This window comes from Stegostoma tigrinum, chromosome 3 (assembly GCF_030684315.1).
Source record: "Stegostoma tigrinum isolate sSteTig4 chromosome 3, sSteTig4.hap1, whole genome shotgun sequence".
Lineage (NCBI taxonomy): Eukaryota > Metazoa > Chordata > Chondrichthyes > Orectolobiformes > Stegostomatidae > Stegostoma > Stegostoma tigrinum.
In genome coordinates, this window is record NC_081356.1 from 13,255,743 (window position 1) to 13,271,317 (window position 15,575).

General features: G+C 44.3%; 1 protein-coding gene across 4 annotated transcripts in view; it reads left to right on the plus strand.

Moving 5' to 3' along the window:
* Positions 1 to 15,575, plus strand: part of kcmf1 (potassium channel modulatory factor 1) — a 120,357-nt gene that overhangs the window by 22,393 nt on the left and 82,389 nt on the right. The window lies entirely within an intron of this gene.

Consider the following 15,575-nt stretch of genomic DNA (forward strand, 5'->3'; position numbering starts at 1 on the left):
TTACTAGAATGGCACCTGGAAGGGCTTGCTTAGAAAGAAATGGAGGTATTCTTCAAACATAGACGGTTAAAAGGTTTGATGAGGTATATTCAAAATCTGTGAACAGTTTTCATAGTGTTAACTGTTTTTGTTTGGCTTTTATGGAATAATAGAATTGTACCAGAGAAAATGTAATTCATCTTTTGAGTCCGAGTGAGTGCCATTTCTCTAAGTAGAGTCAATCAAACCGATTCTGCTCCCATATTTGTTTCCTGTATCCTTTTTCTGTCTTCATTTGCAAATACTTTACCAATTTTGTTGCAAGTTGCATAGTTTCTGCTTCGTGACTGCCTGTAGGAAAAGTTTCTGCGTTCCAACTACCTGCATCCAAATAAGAACACTTCTGATCTTTTTCTTCGGACCTGTGGTAACTTTGAGTTGACGTGGAGGAATGATGGCAGGAATCTGCTAAGTAGACTTGCCAGTATGTTTTGTGATGACACTAAGGCAGCATTTTTTTGAATGTTAGTTGGTTGGAGAAAGTGAGTCAGTAATCAGTGATGCATGTGCAACTGACCCGTTGGACTAATTAATCAATTTCAGTGGCAATATAGTGATACTGTTGTAAATTAATACCTAATAAAATATGTAAACGACATCTTATAAATTCGAGCATGTGCACCAGTGTACCTCAATAGCAGTAAGTAATGGTTTAGTATTGTAATCCTAAGTTAATGTTTTTAGTGAAGATCAGTTATGCTGTTAATATTAGTTCATTGCTCTGACAATTTTCATTTGGGACATGAGTTGCTATGTCAGGGAATTGTAAGTTTGTTGATTAAATTTGTTTTGTTGTTGTTTGGTGCTGCTATGAAGTATTTTTGTTACAACACTCCAACAACTGTCGTACAGTATTGTACTAAAGTGATGTTGGTTGGCCTTTTGGAAGGACTATGAGAACTCCAGATAGTATTGGTTGAACCAATGCAAAACCAAATTTTGAACCCCAATTTGGTGATTTTTAGAAGGAGAAATAAATGTTGCTTTTCTCTTTGCTAAGCAGAACTCTGCGTACAGTTAGAAATTATATGAAAAGTTCTGCTGTTATCCAACTGTGATGCAGTCGGGCAAGGCTGTCAAATAACAAATACAAAATTACTATATTTAGTAGAATTATACCATTTATTTTGTGTTCTAAAAAAATGATAGAAACTAGGAAACAGTGAAGGTCATTTTGAGTTGATCCCATTTCCACTCCAAGCCCCTCAAAGCCTTTCATTTCTAAAAAGTTATCAATCTCGCTCTTGCATGTACTCGAGTCCACAGCATTCTATCAAAATTCTACTGGTTGAACACCTTCTGAGTAAAGAAATCTTTCTTCATCTCAGTTCTAAATGGGTTACCTTACACCCTGGTTCTAAGCTCCCAGCAAGGAGAAACATCCTTCCTGCGTCTCGCCTGTCTAGCTCTGTTAGAATTTTGTGTTTCAATCAGATCCCCTCATTTTCCTAGGCTCGAGTGAATACAGGCCCAGTTGAACCAATCTGTCCCCTCTGTCATCCATCCCCACAGTGGGACTTCTGCTGAATTCCCTCTGTGGCAAGTACATGCACAGCACAGTTGCTCAGTGGTTAGCACAGCTGCTTCATACTGCTAGGGAACCAGGATCAGTTTTACCCTAAGGTGACTGTTTGTGTACCATTTGCACATTCTCCCATGTCTGTGGATTTCATCTGGGTGCTCCAGGTTCCTCCCACAGTCCAAAGATGTTCAGGTTAGGTGGATTGGCCACGGCTAAACTGCCAATAAAGTCCAGGGATGTGCAGGCTAGGTGGGTTAGTCACGGGAAATGCAAGTTTTCATGGTTAGGGTAGAGAGTGTGGGTCTGGGTGGGATGCTCTTCAGAGGGTCTGTGTGGGTTTAATGGGCCAAATAGTCTGCTTGTAGGGATTTTACAATGATTCTACAATCTTCTCTTGGGTAGAAAGACCAAAATTGGATGCCGATATTTGTACTAATTATACAGTTAATTTGTCTGCAGTTTCATTTAAGCCATGTTTAATTGGAATATTGTAAAATGTTGCCACATATGCTATTTGCTATTTTTCAGGCGATCTGAATTAGTCATTTAGACTTATTGATCGGCTAAGTTATCTGTATACCTTTTTATGTCATCTTTAGTGTAGTCCATCCAAATCCTCTAAAAAGTGGTTTTTTCAGAGATAGTAGGAACTGCAGATGCTGGAGAATCTGAGATATCAAGGTGTAGAGCTGGATGAACACAGTAAGCCAAGCAGCATCAGAAGAGCAGGAAAGCTGATGTTTCGGGCCTAGACCCTCCTTCAGGAATGAGGGAGGTGAAGGGGGTTCTGAAATAAATAGGGAGAGGGGGAAGGCGGATAGAAGATGGATAGAGGAGAAGATAGGTGGAGAGGAAACAGACTGGTCAAAGAGGCAGGGATGGAGCCAGTAAACGTGAGTGTAGGTGGAGAGTTAGGGAGGGCATAGGTCAGTCCAGAGAGGACAGATGGGTCAAGGGAGCGGGATCGGGATGAGTCCAGTAGGTAGGAGATGGGGGTGTGGCCTGAGGTGGGAGGAAGGACAGTAGAGGAGGTGGGGACAAGCTGGGCTGGTTTTGGGATGTGGTAGGGGGAGGGGAGATTTTAAAGCTTGTGAAGTCCATATCGATATCATTGGGCTGCAGGTTTCCAAGTGAAATATGAAGTGCTGTTCCTGCAATCTTCAGATGGCATTGTTGTGCAGGAGGCCTAGGATGGACATGTCGTCTGAGGAATGGGAGGGAAAGTTGAAATGGTTTGTGACTGGGAGGTGCAGGTGTTTCGTGTGAACTGAGTCAAGGTGTTCCACAAAGCGGTCCCCAAGTCTCTGCTTAGTTTCCCCAGTATAGAGAAGGCCAAATCTGGCACAGCGGATACAGTATACCACATTAGCAGATGTGCAGGTGAACATCTGCTTAATGTGGAAGGTCGTCTTAGGGCCTTGGGTGGGGGTGAGGGGGAAATGTAGGCGCAGGTTGCGATTGCAGGGAAAAGTGCCAGGTGTAGTGGGGCTGGAGGGGAGTGTGGAGCAGACAAGGGAGTCAGAGAGTAGTCCCTCCAGAAAGCAGACAAGGGTGGGAAGAGAAAAATGTCTGGTGGTGGGGTTGGATTGCAGATAGCGGAAGTGTTGGAGGATGATGCGTAGGATCCCGAGGTTGGTGGGGTGGTCCGTGAGAATGACCGGTATTCTATTTCAGAGGTTATTGCGGGGCGGGGGGGGGGGGGGGGGGGGGGGGGGGGGGGGGGGGGGTGGGGGGGGGTGGTGGTGTGTGTGTGAGTGTGAGTGAGGGATGAGTTGTGGGAAATGCGGGAGACACATCGAGGGCATTCTCGACCACTGATGAAGTTGCGATCCTTGAAAAACGAGGACATCTGAGATGTTTGGGAGTGGAATGCCTCATCCTGGGAGGAGATGCATCGGAGGCGAAGGAATTGACAGTAGGAGATGGCATTTTTGCAGAAAGGTGGGCGGGAGGTGGTGTATCCTAGGTGGCTGTGGGAATTGCTGGGCTTGAAATTGATCAGTTTCCAGGTGGTTGCCAGTGATGGAAACGGAGAGGTCCGGGAAGGAGAGAGAGGTATCAGAGATGGTCCAGGTGAACTTGAGGTTGGGTTGGAAGGTGTTGGTGAAATGGATGAACTGTTTGAGCTCCTCGTGGGAGCACGAGGCAGCGCTGATACAGTCATCAATGTAAGGGAGGAAGCGGCGTGGTTTAGGGCCAGTGTAGGTACAGAAGAGGGATTGTTCCATGTAACCTAAGAGGCAGGCATAGCCTGGGCCCATGCGGGTACCCATGGCCAATCCCTTTGCCTGTAGGAAGTGGGAGGAATTGAAAGAGAAGTTGTTGAGGGTGACATGAGTTCGGCTGAGCACATGAGGGTACTAGTGGAGGGGCACTGGTCGGGCCTGCGGGACAGGAAGAAACGGAGTGCCTTTAGGCCATCTGCATGGGGAATGCAGGTGTATAGGGAGTGGACGTCTGGGTAAAGATGAGGTGTTTGTTGGGGACCAGAGAATTGGAAGTTTTGGAGGAGGTGGAGGGTGTGGCTGGTGTCATAGAGTTCGTGGATCAAGGGGGATAAAATGGAGTCGAGATAGGAGGCGATAGGTTTAGTGGGGCAGTAGCAGGTAGAGACAATGGGTAAACCAGGGCAGTCAGGTTTGTGGATTTTGGAAAGAGATAGGAGTCGGTGGTGCGGGGTTGGGGAACAATGAGGTGGGAGGCAACCTGAGGTGATGAGGTTGTGGAAGGTTGGGAGATGATGGTTTGGTGGTCGGGTGGATGGGGTCATGATTAAGGGGGTGGTAGGAGTTGGTGTGGGAGAGTTGGCACCCCTGGTCTGCTGCCTCTGCCTCCGCACTTACTTCTTTAACTGTGAGCCAAATCCTCCCCTGACTGACCCCTTCTTCTGCCTTCAACACACCACCTCCTCCTGGACACCACCCCAAGGCCTCTGACCCTCCCTCGACCTCTTCATCTCCTACTGCCATTGTGGCATCAATCGCCTCAACTCCACTCATCTCACCCACTCCGACCTCTCCCCTATAGAACATGGAGCCCTCTGCTCCAACCCCAACCTCACCATAAAACTAGCGGACAAAGGATGCGCAGTTGTAGTAAGACGTACTGACCTCTACATCACCAAGGCCAGGCGCCCACTCCCCGACACCACCACCTATCACCCCCTTGATCATGACCCCACCCTCCGACCACCAAACCATCATCTCCCAAACTGTCCACAACCTCATCACCTCAGGTGACCTCCCACCCACAGCCTCCAAACTCATTGTTCCCCAACCCGACACCGCCTGCTTCTATCTCCTTCCCAGAATCCACAAACCTGACTGCCCTGGTTTACCCATTGTCTCCACCTGCTCCTGCCCCACCAAACTTATCTCCACATATCCTGACTCCATTTTCTCCCCTTTTTCCAGGAGCTCCCTGCTTACGTCCGTGACACCACCCATGCCCTTCACCACTTCCAAAACTTCCAATTCTCTGGTCCCCAACACCTCATCTTTACCACAGACGACCAGTCCCTGTATACCTGAAATCCCCATGCAGATAGCCTGAAGGCCCTCCTCTTCTTCCTGTCCCGCAGGCCTGACCAGTCCCCCTCCACTGACACCCTCGTTCGTTTTGCTGAACTCATCTTCATCCTCAACAACTTCTCTTTCAATTCCTCCCACTTCCTACAGACAAAGGAGGTGGCCATGGGTATGCACATGGGCCCAGGTTGTGTCTGCCTCTTTGTAGGATACGTGGAACAATCCCTCTTCCGTACCTATACTGGCCCTAAACCCCACCTCTTCCTCTGTTACATTGATGACTGTATTAGCGCCACTGCATGCTTCCACGAGGTGTTCGAACAGGTCATCCGCTTTACTAACATGTTCTACCCCAACGTTAAGTTCACCTGGACCATCTCTGATATCTCGTGTCCTTCCTGGACCTCTCTCTTTCCATCTCTGGCAACCACCTGGAAACCGATATCCATTTCAAGCACACTGACTCCCACAGCTACCTAGAATACACCTCCTCCCACCCACCTTCCTGCAAATATGCCATCCCCTATTCCCAACTCCTTCGCCTTTGCCACATCTGCTTCTGGATGAAGTATTCGTCTCCTGTATATCTCAGATGTCCTTATTTTTCAAGGACCGCAACGGTTCACCCCGTCTCCCCCGGTGTTTGAGAATGCCCTCGACCGTGTCTCCTCCATTTCCTGCATCTCATCCCTCACGCCCCCTCACTGCAATAACAAAACAGAACCCCCTCATCCTCACGTACCACCCCACCAACCTCTAAGTCCAATGCATCATCATCCGACAGTTCCGCCATCTGCAGTCCGACCCCACCACCAAAGACATTTTTCCCTCTCCACCCTTATCTGCTTTCCGGAGGGACTGCTGTCTCTGTGATTTCCCTCATCTGCTCCACACTCCCCTCCAGCCCCACCGCACCCAGCACTTTTCCCTGCAACTGCAAGATGTGCTACACCTGCCCCTGCACCCCCCCCCCCCCCGCCCCCCCACCCCAGGCCCCAAGAAGACTTTCCACATCAAGCAGATGTTCACCAGCACATCTGTCAATGCGGTATACTGTAACCGCTGTTCCCATTGTGACCTCCTGTACATTGCCGAAACCAAGCGGAGTCTTGGAGACCGCTTTGCGGAACACCTAGTTCGCACTAAACAACTGCACCTCCCAGTTGCGAACCACTTCAACTACCCCTCCCCTTCCTCAGATGACATGTCCATCCTGGGCCTCTTGCAGTGCTGCAACGATGCCACCTGAAGGTTGCAGGAACAGCACGCCCTATTTTGCTTGGGAACCCTGCATCCCAGTGGTATCAATGTGGACTTCACAAGCTTCAAAACCTCCCCCGACAGCATCCCTATTCCAGCCCAGCTTGTCCCCACCTCCCTAACCTCTCCTTCCTCCCACCTATCCCCTCTTCTGCCATCAAGCCCCATCCCCATCTCCCACCTCCTAGCCTCATCCGACCCCCTTGACCTGTCCATCCTCCCTGGACTGACCCATCTCCTCTTCTCTCTTCTCTCCTTCCCCCCCCACCCCACCTACACTCATGTTTACTGGCTCCATCGCTGCTTCTTTGACCTGTCTGCCTCCTCTCCACCTATCTTTTCCGCTATCCATCTTTGATCCGTCTCCCCCTCTCTCCCTATTTATTTCAGAACACTTTTCCCCTACCCCATTTCTGAAGAAGGGTCTAGGCCTCACACAGTGATAATGGGAACTGCAGATGCTGGAGAATCCAAGATAATAAAATGTGAGGCTGGATGAACACAGCAGGCCCAGCAGCATCTCGGGAGCATAAAAGCTGACGTTTCGGGCCTAGACCCTTCATCAGAGAGGGGGATGGGGTGAGGGTTCTGGAATAAATAGGGAGAGAGGGGGAGGTGGACCGAAGATGGAGAGAAAAGAAGATAGGTGGAGAGGAGAGTATAGGTGGGGAGGTAGGGAGGGGATAGGTCAGTCCAGGGAAGACGGACAGGTCAAGGAGGTGGGATGAGGTTAGTAGGTAGGAGATGGAGGTGCGGCTTGGGGTGGGAGGAAGGGATGGGTGAGAGGAAGAACAGGTTAGGGAGGCAGAGACAGGTTGGACTGGTTTTGGGATGCAGTGGGTGGAGGGGAAGAGCTGGGCTGGTTGTGTGGTGCAGTGGGGGGAGGGGACGAACTGGGCTGGTTTAGGGATGCTGTGGGGGAAGGGGAGATTTTGAAGCTGGTGAAGTCCAGGCCCCAAGATGACTTTCCACATTAAGCAGAGGTTCGCCTGCACATCTGCCAATGTGGTATACTGCATCCACTGTACCCGGTGTGGCTTTCTCTACATTGGGGAAACCAAGCGGAGGCTTGGGGACCGCCATGCAGAACACCTCCGCTCGGGTCGCAATAAACAACTGCACCTCCCAATCGCAAACCATTTCCACTCCCCCTCCCATTCTTTAGATGACATGTCCGTCATGGGCCTCCTGCAGTGCCACAATGATGCCACCTGAAGGCTGCAGGAACAGCAACTCATATTCCGCTTGAGAACCCTGCAGCCCAATGGCATAAATGTGGACTTCACCAGCTTCAAAATCTCCCCTTCCCCCACCGCGTCCCAAAACCAGCCCAGTTCGTCCCCTTCCCCCACTGCACCACACAACCAGCCCAGCTCTTCCCCTCCACCCACTGCATCCCAAAACCAGTCCAACCTGTCTCTCCCTCCCTAACCGGTTCTTCCTCTCACCCATCCCTTCCTCCCACCCCAAGCCGCACCTCCATCTCCTACCTACTAACCTCATCCCACCTTCTTGACCTGTCCGTCTTCCCTGGACTGACCTATCCCCTCCCCACCTGTACCCTCATCTCCACCTATCTTCTTTTCTCTCCATCTTCGGTCCGCCTCCCCCTCGGTCCCTATTTATTCCAGAACCCTCACCCCATCCCCCTCTCTGATGAAGGGTCTAGGCCCGAAACGTCAGCTTTTATGCTCCTGAGATGCTGCTGGGCCTGCTGTGTTCATCCAGCCTCACATTTTATTATCTAGGCCTGACACGTCAGCTTTCCTGCTCCTCTGATGCTGCTTGGTCTGCTGTGTTCATCCAGCTGTCACCTTGTTATCTCCTGTAAAAAGTGAAATTGTTTATTTCTGTTTTAGTTCTATACCCTATGATGTTGGAAATTACAGTTTAAATGGTTGTCTTGAACCTGTTTGGAGTGATTGTGTTTTGCCATTGACTTTCATGCTTTTCCTCCTCTTTTGACTGGAATACTGTTTGTATTTGTATGTTGCAGTATGTCAGTTCCAATTTAAATGGTATAATGTGTTAAAGTGGAGTTAAAAGCTAAATTTTTCTGACTTTGTTGTTTGGAAATGGCACTTTCATCATTTTATATTCCGTCCTTCTTTTAGCTGAGAAGACTTGGTAACCTGTAATAATTATACGCTGCAGCACCTGGCAACAATTGATTTGCTTTCTTAGTGCAGAAATATCTTTAACAATTTCGGAGCATGAACGTTTGCTTCCATTTTTTGTTTACCTGCCCCAACAATCCCAGGTCCTGTTTTTGTTTGTTTCAGAAATATCTGTTCTTCAATGCTGTAGGAAATGTACATGGAAGCTAAGAGCTAATCAGCCTGACTGTCTATATTGCAGTGCCATTGAGGCTCTTTGGCACCTTCAAACTCATGACCTCTACTACCTTCACTGTTGCTGAGTCAAACTCCTGGAGTTCTCTTCTGAACACCACTGAGAGTGTTCTCTCCTTCTGTGCAGATTGACGAGGCAGGTCATCACTATCTTCTTGCGGGCAGTTATTCCACATACCATAAACAGCTTGAAAAACAAATTAACAGCATAGAACTTGATTTATTCATTATTTATTTAACGATATTGGAAGATGACTCTAAATATCAGTGAAAGGCACTGAACAGAACTCCATAGCTGCATTAAGCTTCATTTGGCTGCCCAGGAGGAACATGCACTCCATAGAAGAGATCTGAGGCCTCATTTATTGCATTAAACTGTATATCTCCGTCTCTTGATGTCCTAGTCACTAGCAAAACTGTTACACACATTAACCCTAGTTATTCCTCTATCAGTCCCATCTTGGCTCCCTTAATCGTTTGAGATGTAGATTGATTATTTTATGTGGACAGTCATAGGCTGGTAGAATGGATGGACATACAGCAATAAAATTTACTCTGTTGGTATGAGTTAATTCATTTGGGAACAAACATGAGGGGAGGTAGTATAAAATATGAGATATGATTCTGAAGGGGCTGGGAAATATGTGGACAGTACATTGAAGTTGGCAGGACAGTTTGAGGAAACAATTATTAAGCCATTCAATTTCCTGGGCGTATTAAATAGAGGCATAAAGTAGAGAAATAAAGAAGTTAAGGTGAACTTATGAAACGGTAGTTTGGCCTCAGCTGGAGCGTTGTGTCCATTCGTGAGGGTGCAGAAAAATACTATGAGAATAACTCAATGAATATTTTTGTTTGTTTTAAATTCTTCAAGTTGGGCCTGAATCAAGAGTGAGATAAGTAACTAGCGAGGTTACCAGGTGTTAGAACTACTTAAGAATCTAACAACCAAAAGTTGCTTACCCGTTTAAATGACATTTTATCTTTGTTACTGAAATTTATAATGGCTAATGAAGTTTTAAATTAAAACATCTACTTTGCAACATAAAATTAAATCAATTTAATCATAAAATTACCATTGAATAACCTCCAAGTGATTTCCTTCATTTTTAATTGTCTCAAAAGCTGAGGTTGCTTTGACTCTCATCTATTCCCAGAACACCTGGATAATTTACAATCTCACCTGTGCCTTCTGAACATAGGGAGTTTTTTGAATCTTCCACCATACATCAGCATGCATTGACAAAAGAAGGTGTCCCACCACCTGTAAAGGTTTGAATGCCTCTGTTTTTTCCCCAAAGGAGACTTCCAAACAGATTTGAGTTTGAACTTTACAGTTTATTCCAGGTAAATATTTGTATGTTTTTCCCCCATTATTAAATGTTATGTGCATTGCCTGTGGCCAGCACCTAGATTTTGTTACTGATTGAAAACTAAAGAAAAAGTTATTTGATGAAATAGCATCATAGAATTTCTGCAATGCAGGAACAGACTATTTAGCCTTTTGAGTCTGCATCAATCCACTGAAGGGCACTCCAACTATTGATAGATTAAGTAACTGGGCGATGTGTTGACAAATAAAGTATAACATGGGAAAATATGAAGTACTTCATTTTGGAAGGGAGGACAAAAGGACATTCATATTAAAAAGGAGAAAAAGTACAAAGCTGCAACATAAATCGGAGGTACTCGTGTATGAAATGCGAGCTAGCACAGATACAGCAGGTGATCAGGAAGGCTAGTGCAAAGTTGATTCCTATTTCAAGGGGCTTGGCATAAAAGAGCAGGGAAGTCTTTGTCCACTATTTGCCAACATTTTGCCCATTTACCTAATTTATCAATATCTCTTCTCTCTCTTTAACCTTTTTAAGATTATCTCTCTCGCAGCCTACCTTTCCACATATTGTTGTCTGAACATCTGACTATAGTACATTCACTTCCTTCTTCCAAGTCATTATTATATCCTATAAGTAACTGCAGTCCCAGCATTGATCCCTTTGAGACCCCACAGGTCATGGTTCACCAACCTGAAGAAGAATACCTTTTATCCCCCTCCTGTTTCCTGCCCACAAGGCAATTCTCTGTAGTAGAAAAGTTTTACTACAATGGTACAAAGTTCTGGTAAAAGCACATCTGGAGTACTGAGAGCTGTTTGGCCCCCTTATTTAAAGAAAAATACCATTTGATTAGAGGCAGTTTAGAGAATGTTCACTAGGATGATGGCCAGTATGGAGGGATTGTCTTATGAGTAAAAGCTAAACAGGTAGGGATTTTGCTCACTGGAGTTTAAAAGAATGAGAGGTGAGTTAGTTGAAACATATAGAATTCTTATGAATAAGTGCTGAGAGGATGTTTCCCCACAAGGGACTGGAGAACCAGAGGGCATAAAGAATAAAGGGATGCCAATTTAGGAGTAACCTGAAGAGGAATTTCTTCTGAGGGTTGAGAGTTTTTGAAGCTCTTTGCCACAGAGAGCTGCTGGGGACAGATTATGTGTGTATATATTTAATGCTGACATGAAGATTCTTGATCCTTGGAGGAATCTAGGTTTGTGGGGAAGGGGCAGAAAAGTAGACGTGAGTAATGTCAAATCAGCTATGATCCTATCAAATGGCACAATAGGCTCAAGAGACTGAATGACCACCTCCTGTTCCTCCTACTTGTCTTACAGAATTCCCTCAAAAACTTTTTAACAAAATCTGTCTCAAGATTATGGACCTCTAACCAAGCTTCTTTTTCCATCCAAGAAGCCATAATTGTATGCAATTTGATTAAGTTTCCCATCAGCTTCCTCTGTCCCAAATGAAATGACTTTAACCTAGATAACCTTCCCTTCATGACTGTCATTCTCCAATTCAAGCAACAACCGTGTAAATCTCCTCTGGTGACATCACATCTTAGTGCGATGATCAGAAGTGATTATATACTTGAATTGCAGTCTCACCAGTTTTTTGTATAAAGTTATAGCATAACATCCCTGCTGTTATGATCCATTCCATATATTGGCAAGCGAAAGCAACAGTGCCTCTTGCTCACTTCATCCATCTGTTCATTTACCTTTAGTGATCTTTGGACATGGAGTCTGTTTGTATACTCTTCTCAGTATCTCACCATTTATTGTGCAATCATGTGCCTTGTTAGCCTTCATCAAATACTTTAAATCCCATTTGTCCATAAATTAATAGGTTCGTTGATAGATTCCTGAAGTCCACAATTTATTTTCCCATTCTCTGTATTCAGCTGTTAATCTGACCATGTTTGACTTGTTTTCTGTGATTGGAACATGCTGAAGTAGATGTATGGTCTGCAGTAGGGTTGTTGGGGGAATGCAGGTATGTGGGTGGGTCCTGGAAGCTGCTTGTCTCCCACAGCAATTCATGTTTTTTAAGTTTTAGGATTTGAGTCTATTTTATAAAATGTTTCCCTTTTTATATGTCGTCATTATTGCTGCTTTTTCACTTCAACACCCCAAGATTTGAGCAAGGTTGAAGAAATCCAGGCAGGTGTGAGGGCTGAATGGGAGATTTAAGCTTATGAGATTTAGTGCAGGGAAGAAAGATGTAAGAGTTAATGGGACCAGTGTGGGTGGAGTGCGGAATGAGGGGATGAGTGAATGTATGGAAGGCTGGTTGGTAATGGAATGACTGTAGGATGAGTGGATACTGAAGGCATGAATTGGTGTATTAGAGGAGGAAGTAGAAAAAATGTGTGGGGTGGGGAGAGGAGCTGGTTACAGTGTCAGTGGGTAAGGGATGTCTTGGATCCTTATGTCATGGAATAGAGAGAGTTTGGCTGAAACCTGTTTTTGTGTTTTGTAAAACATGCTTTAAAAGCAAATTTTCACATTTCTATACTGTATGACATGTGAATCTATGGTATGAACTTTAATAGGACACTGGTGCTATGCTGCTTTATTGCTGGTTAGTTTGATTTTACTGGGATCATGTTCATTTTTGAAAGTTGTTTAAATATAGCACAATTTGTTAAAGAGATGCAGTGTTGCCAAAACCAATTTTTGTCACCCACCCTGAATTGTCCTTGAGAATGTGATGGAGTTAATGTTGGGTTACATTGAAAAATAGTTTTTCGAGCTCTCCCATAATTTGCTTCGCATGTACCCATTCTAGCAAGTTCATGTCCTCTTAGTATAAAGTTAATTCTGTGTTCCATGAGCTAACTACATTGATACAAATGCATTCGTCTGCAATCTTGATAGTAATAGAAGGTAAACAAAGGAAAGCATTCTGAAGTAGGGTCACTGGACCTTAAATGTTTACTCTGTTTGTTCTCCATAAATGTTGGTAGACCTGCTGAGTTTCTCCAGCAATTTCTGGTTTTGGTTCCAGCATCTCTCTTTTAATGCTTTATAAAAGAAAGGTAATGTTTGTACTTATTTGAAGTCTTAATAATTCCATCTGTTCGAACAGTCTAGAGTCATTTGCTTTTTCACGATAGGCTTTTCATTGTGCCATAATTACATTAATTCCTTTATCGCATAAAAATTCTGACTTTTTTGTTTTTGGCTACTGATTTTTGGATAGCTTTGTTTTTGGATACTGTCATCCCTGATCATTGGAAAAATTTGGAAAATCGAGCTCGCGGGTGACACAAGTGCTAATGAAATTTACATCTCTGAAGACTGATCCCAGATTGCTCCTTCCAGTCTTAAAGCATTTTGTAATTTCATTTACGTCCCTAAGCAATTCATCATCATTCAACTTGGATTTTTTTTGTTTAGAGTTTGAGCGGTAGGAGGAGATGGTTGACATCCATAGAACTGACTTATGATTTCTGATTTTGTTCAAATGTCTTGCTTGCATCAGAAACTGAATTCACCAAAAATGACAATGAAACGTTGCAAATCCAACTTCTAGAGTGGACTTTGTTAATCCCTTGATGTGTGTATGTATATAGTGCTGAGGCACATTTTTTGTATCTGTAAATTTTTGAAGACCTGTTCTAGTTTGTAATATCGGGACTCTGTTTCCCTGGTTGAATCATTCTCAGTTTTATGATGGAACTGAAATCATGGCACTTCAAAGAGTTGAGGTATTTGCAGTTATGATAAAGCAGTAATGTTCCTGTTCTAACCAAATCAAACAAGACAGAACTGTAAAGATAATGTGATTTATTGTGTGTGACATTTTAACAATTTTGTTCAGTCCTTGCTTTGCACTAGAAATCTTCTGACTATAAATATCAATTTTTTCATGTCAATGCAATTTGGTTTTGCAGTTCTTGATCAGAGTTAAGTCATATGCAGTGCAGAGTTCCCAAACCTTGAACATTTGGTTCCCATTTCAGTAAGATCATGTTAGCGTTCTCCATAAAACACCTAGCTTGAGTCATTCTGGAAAGCCTTTTTATATGTGCCCAAGTTATTAGTTTACTGCTGCTGTGTCCTGTAAAGGTACAGCCCCAGATGCCTTGTACCATATAATTACTTCTCAGCTTTTCATTGGGATCTCTTTTGTTTGTAATGACTTGCCCCAATACAAGAGTAGAGATAGGGAGAAGCTTTTTGGTCCATCAAACCCAAACTACTGAAGAAACCTATGCTCCTTGCTCCTCTGCCCCTTCTTTTATTCTCTACATGGTACAGAAGACTATTATTCTTTTTCCCTTTTAAGTTTTATCTTTGATTAAACATTTCTGAATCTCTGACATGAGTTTAACAAAATAGCTTTATCTTCACCGTGCCTTGCATACAAATGAAAGAAAAATAAAACTGAAGTTGTCACTGTTAGTTACAGGCTTAGTTGAAAGACGTACTGTGCCAGATCATATGATGACAAACATGAGTCAATTAAGTATGTTCATGATGGCCATCTAGAGAACCATAAAAGCAGAGGGTTCAAGAGCATGAATAAATGAGGGGAATGAAACCCATTTGAAAATTTTGACCTGCAGTTTGGTATTTCATTTTCAATCTGTCTTCAAATCACAAGTCATGTATTTCTGAATCGAAATGAATTAAGCACGGTTAAAGGTAAAGTCGCCATAGTCCCAGAGCACCATAGGGAGCTACTCTGTCAGACTGAGAGGTGGGTGACTAGTGACAAAGAATTGTGAAGCTCAACTGCATTTTCAGATTATTGGCCGCAATAAATGTGTAAAAATGTGACTTGGTCTCATTTTGGATACTGTTCCTAAAGAGTGGTTAGATGATACCTTTTTGTATTTGTGCTAAATTTATCTATCCCTAACTCTTGAGAAAATCATCTTGTACCGCTGCAGTCTATTCGTGTAGATGCACAAAAAGGGCTGTTGAGGACGGAATTCTATATTGATGATAGCAGCAGTGAAGAAATGGTGAGCATAGCCAACATCAGTTACGGAGTAGACAAACAGGAGATGGGAAGAACACAGCAAGCCAGGCAGCATCAGAAGGAAGCAGTCAACATTTCAGGTCTTGCCCTTGGTAGGGTGGAAAGTGAGGACAAGTGGGGAGTATTTGCCATTTTTTATCCTTCTTAATGCTTAATTATTTTGCTTTGTATTTCCATGGTTGCCTCTGCAGATTTTCTTGCTCCCACCCTTTGGTATTCAAGAATTTGATCAGTTTGTGTTGAGCATTTGAGTTGTAATGTAAATTGAAAACAGGTGATCCTAACTCCAATGATAATGGGAACTACAGATGCTGGAGGATCCAAGATAACAAAGTGTGAAGCTGGATGAACGCCGCAGGCCAAGCAGCATCTTAGGAGCACAAAAGCTGTGCTCCTGAGATGCTGCTTGGCCTGCTGTGTTCATCCAGCTTCACACTTTGTGATCCTAACTCCACTGCCTGGAGCACTGTACTTACTACTTCTGTATCTCTGTTTACTTCCTGAGACAATTTCTGTAAATATTACGCATCACTTCTTATTGTTTAGC